This window comes from Meriones unguiculatus, chromosome X (genome assembly GCF_030254825.1).
Source record: "Meriones unguiculatus strain TT.TT164.6M chromosome X, Bangor_MerUng_6.1, whole genome shotgun sequence".
In the NCBI taxonomy this organism is placed as follows: Eukaryota; Metazoa; Chordata; class Mammalia; order Rodentia; family Muridae; genus Meriones; species Meriones unguiculatus.
Genome location: NC_083369.1, coordinates 136,166,377 through 136,171,687, shown reverse-complemented (window position 1 = coordinate 136,171,687; position 5,311 = coordinate 136,166,377). Strand labels below are relative to the sequence as shown.

Below are 5,311 nucleotides of genomic sequence, written 5' to 3'. Positions count from 1 at the left end.
ATTCTCAGCATTTTGAGCAATTATGATGAATTTCTCCATTAACTGCCTCCCACTGCAATAAGAAGCTTCTCTGACACAGACTAACAGAAACACTAACTTTTGGGTATAAACATAAATATTTAAAGGACAATTTAGCTACATGTCCATTTATCGAAACAATAGTAGACTTTTCTCTAGGACCTGTGACCTCCCCAGCCATAGGCTTTTGACTAGGTTTATAGTTCCAGGCAGGTCTTCCTTCCCATGGAGTTGGGCCTCAAAGATAAGCATAAGTAGTTGGTGACCCCACAATCTTGCCACTGTTGCCTAGAAGGTTTGTATTATATTCTTTGGGAGTATCACTGCATTACTTGTTGCATGTATTCATTTTGGAATTAAAACATCTTGCTTAGAAATTGGGATTTGCTATGGATTATTCACACTCATTGGAAATTAAGATGAATATACCACTTCTCCCAAATATGCTTGTGTATCAAACCTTAGGTTCAGTGATGAAACAAATAACCTTGTTCCTTGTGAAAGGAGATGAGTATGTACAGTGTGCACAGAAAGGCCTGTTATCTCCCTCTGTTATAACCTTTCTGGATACCTATGACACCTTTACATTACATAAGATGTTGACATTCAGTCATGTTTATCCAAGTTCTTTGGTGGAAGGTAAGGATTTGAAGTCTAGAAACAGTCAGAAAAATGAGTCAGTTTTGTGCTTCATTTTTTCTCATGGTATGTCTCCCTCCAAGGACTCTTCATTATGGAGGCTTGGCTTCTTGCAAAAATGGTGATATCAAGGTCATCACTCTTAAAGAGCAACTGGTTTTCATGAAGCAGGACATGGCAACTGCCAGGTTATTTCAGAGCCTCACTCAGAAATAGCACCTTGAATTGGTCATGGCAACCACAAGCTCTGCATAGACCCAAGAGAAAGAGGGGCAAATGGTACATTTAGTGAACTGTTGGGGTCATATTTCAGAACAAACATGTGAGATAGAAACTACTGTTCAACCCATTGTAGGAAAATGAGATCTTCCAAAAGTTGATTAAACAATGGCTTTACAAAATAATACATAGGTGATTTTCAGATCAAAAGTCTCTCCTACACTTGGGTAAAGAGTTGTCATAGGTCTTCCAGAGAACATGACACAGAAGAGCCAGCCTGGTGCTGTGCTTGTAATCCCAGAAATCTGGAAAGAAGAGTCAGGAGGATCACTGTGAGTTCAAGTCCAGCCTGGTCTACAAAGTTATTCCAGGACATCCAAGGCTACACAGAGAAACCCTGTCTTGAAAAAACACAACACAACAAAACAAAATCCATGTTATGAGCTGGAGAGATGACTCAGAGGTTAAGAGCACTAGCTGCTCTTCCAGAGGTCCTGAGTTCAATTCCTAGCAACCGCATGGTGGCTTACAGTCATCTATAACTAAATCTAGTGATCATGTGTACATGCAGACAGAACATTGTATATGAAATAGATAGATAGATAGATAGATAGATAGATAGATAGATAGATAGATAGATAGATAGATAGATTTTGGAAATAAAAAAGAATTTAAGAGCCAATCTCTCTTGGTCCTCTACCCCCACCTTTGCTCTTCCCACACCTGATCCCTGCCCCTGTTACCCTCCCCACACCCTCTCCCACCCACTTCTCTCTGTTCATCTACTTCAGATGTCTATTTTATTTCCTCTTCTGAGTAAGATTCAAGCATCTTCCCTTCGGCCTCCTTGGCTTCTTTGGGTAGGTGGGTTGTAGCATGGGTATCTTGTACTTTATGGCTAATCGTGTCTTTCTGGGTCTGGGTTACTTCACTCAGGATGATCTTTTCTAGTTCCACCCATTTGACTGCAAATTGCATGGTTTCCTTTTTTCTCATAGCTGAGTAGTATTCCATTGTCTAAATGTACCATATTTTTTTTATCCATTCTTTGGTGGAGGGACATCTAGATTGTGTCCAGATTCAGGCTATTATGAATAAAGCTGTTATGAACATAGTTGAGCAAACGTCCTTGTAGTATGGTGGAACATCTTTTGGAAATATGCCCAGGATAGGTACAGCTTGAGGTAGAGCTGTTCCCAATTGTCTGAGAAAGCACCAGATTGATTTCCAAAGTGGTTGTACAAATTTGTACTATCACCAGCAATGGAGGAGGGTTCCCCTTTCTCCACAACATTGCCAGCATGTGCTATCATTTGACATTCTGATGGGAGTAAGATGGAATCTCAGAGTCATTTTGATTCACATTAGTCTGATGACTAAAGACATTGAACATTTCTTTAAGTGATTTTTGGCCATTAGAGATTCTTCAGTTGAGGACTCTGTTTAGCTCTGTACCTGATTTGCAAATTGGATTATTTGGTTTGTTGATGGAATGGCAAACCAGTGACTGGTCCAACTTGAAACCCACCCCATGGGAAAGAGCCAAACCATGACACTATTAATGATACTCTGTTATGCTTGCAGACAGGAGCCTAGCACAACTGTGTTCTGAGAGGGTTCATCCAGCAGCAAATGGAAACAGTTGCAGAGACCCACAGCCAAACAATAGTCCTAGCTGGGGGAGTTTTGTGAAAGAGTAGGAGGAAATACTGATGGAACCAGAAGGGTCAAAGACAAGAAGAACTATAAAGTCAACTAACCTGGGCCTACGGGGACTAACAGAAACTGAACTACCAACCAAAGAACATGTATATGTAACAGATGCGCAGCTTGGTCTTCATGTGGGTCCTCTAACAATTGGAGCTGGGGCTGTCTTTTGACTTTGTTGCCTGCATTTGGATCTCTTTCTCCTAGCTAGGCTGCCTTGTTTGGCCTCAGTGGAAGAGGATGAACTTAATCCTACTATGACTTGAGGTGCCAGAGTGGACTGGTATCCTTTGGGGTCCTCTCCTTTTCTGAAAAGAAGAAAAGGAGAGAGTGGGGCAGGGGGCATGAGGGTGTGATGGGGAGGAAGGGAAGGCTGAGATCAGGCTTTAAAGTGAATGAATGAATGAATGAATAAATAAATAAATAAATAAATAAATAAATAAATGGGAAAAATGTAAGAGCCAAAAGGTGAATTGAAAATGAAGTAAAGAAAGTTCTAGACAGGCATAGCAAGCTAACAAGAGATAGGTGTGTGGGGGGGGGGGGGCTCCCACCTTCCCACCCCCATGCAAATGAGTTAAGGGTGAGGACAGTTCAAAGACATCAAAGAACTTTCCTCTAAAGTCAGTGAGAAGCCAAGAGGGTGTAAGGCATTTGTTTTCCATTTGCTTGCCACCTGGAAAATGGTTTGGCTAGTGGTGAATCTGAAGGCAGGAGGAGTGGATGATGACTGGGGAAGATCGATAGTGGCCTTCAAAATGGGAAGGTTTGGATGCACTAAGAAACATTAAAAATCAGAATCCACAGGCTTTTGAGTTAAAAGCGTGTGAGGGGAAAGCTTGCATTCCAAGCCCCCTGGCTAAATGTTGGACTTGTTGATGGAATACAAGATAATTTCTTTATGAGATCTGCAATGAGCCAGGCAGAGTGTTCATACTTCTGTTTTATGGGGAAAGAGTTTCAGAAATAATTATAAATGATAAGTACCAATACATTATTAATCCATGGTAATTTGATGTTCACATGTATTTTCTCATTTGGTCTTGAATCACTTAAGGTAGGCAGAATCAGTTTGAGCCCCACTGAGAGAAGAGCTCAGAAAAAAAAAAGACTTTAAAAAAAACAAAGTTAGAATTTAGTGTGATTACATTTTAATATAGATTTAGGTATGTGCATTAAGGCAGAGAGATAGCCATTTCAAGAAAAGAGATTTCCCAGGAGGGATGGAGAGAAGGAGAAAGGGAGAAAGGTGATGGAGAGGAGGAACAGCTTCACAAATTTGCATTTCATCCTTGTACATAGGCCAGGCTAGTCTTCTCTGTACTGTTCCAATTTTAGCGTCTGCTGCCAATGGAGCACCGGAGAAAAGTCTTTGTTCTTCTCCATGCCTATTCTTTTACAGCAGGAAACTGCAAAGTAAGCATGAACCCAAATGGATACGCCCCAGCATTTTATCCTTTTTCACGTAGTCTGAAAGCTAGGAATGTTTCTCATATTTTAAGGTCAAAGGTGCTGGGGATGGCACTCAGTTGGCAGATTGCTTGCCTGGCATGCACAAAGCCCTGGCTTCAGTCTCCAGTAGCACAGAAAACTGGACAATGGGGGTGGATGCACCACTGTAACCCCAACCTTTGGGAATTGTGGGCAGAAGAATCGGGAACTTCGAGTTATCCTTGGCTATCTAGGGAAGTAAGGCCAGCCTGGGTGGGATATGTGAAACCATGTCTCAAAACAGCTGGAATCTAAAGTTCAGAGAAATCTTTCCTGACAAGTGAAAACTGCATGAATTCAAAAACATAATCTTCTAAATTTAAATTTTATTATCTATAACAGAATTCATATGAAAATGTAGCCACACTTAGTAAGCTTTCTGGCTATAAAAGCAAACTGGAGTAGTCTCTACGGAAGTCCCACATAACAGGAAAGTAAAAAGAAATTTCCCATCTATTCGTTTTAAGAGAGTTTTCCACGCTTGTTTTAGAGTTATCACTTTCACTATTTTCCCAAGAAAAGCCAGTGAATTTTCGGGTGTTTGAAGGACATTTAGAATGACAGCCTCTCCTGCTCCCTGATTTAAAAAGTCCTAGGACACCTAGATTGCTTCCTGCTTGTATGCACATCCTCACACCCTCTTGAGGGCAACTCTCCAATGCCTTCACCTGCAACCCAACAAAATTCAAGCCCTTAATTACATGTCTACGTATTATAGTCTGCCTTCTCTTTTGGCAGGAACAGAGATGCTGTGGCTCTTGCTTCTGCTCTGCCCCTGCACCCATTCTCACAGGCAAGCAGCAAGAAGCACATTTATGAGAGACAACTGTGTAGTAGCTATGAGGAGATAGGCTCATTTTGATCTCTTTACAACCCTACAATGTTGATACTGACATCTTCTCCTCATTTCACCATAAGCCTGATGAGCAGAGAGGCTGAGTCACCTGCCCCAAATGGGACAAATGGTTAGGAAACATTCTTGTTCATACAGCCAAGGGGTTGGCTGGCAAGTGAAAACAGGTTTTCCAGGTGAATCTTAAGAGTCTGCAGAGGGCACTTTCCTGGCGGGCTGGCTGGCGGTGGGGCGGTGCTTGCATAGCACCCCCAAGAGGCCGGATTGCGCATCACTCCTTGAACAGTTCAAAAAGCAGATCCAGAGAGGCATAGGCGGAGTCAGAGAATCCAAACCCTGGGTAAATAAAAGGAGTGTTACTCTGGCCCAAGGCCCCTGAGACCT

At 41.9% G+C, this 5,311-nt stretch overlaps 1 non-coding gene across 1 annotated transcript; it reads right to left on the bottom strand.

Annotated features, from left to right (window-relative positions):
• Nucleotides 1-3,838: 3,838 nt before the first annotated feature.
• Nucleotides 3,839-3,940, bottom strand: LOC132650183 (U6 spliceosomal RNA). The gene has a single exon (XR_009588575.1). It is a non-coding gene; the product is annotated as a U6 spliceosomal RNA (small nuclear RNA).
• Nucleotides 3,941-5,311: the final 1,371 nt, after the last annotated feature.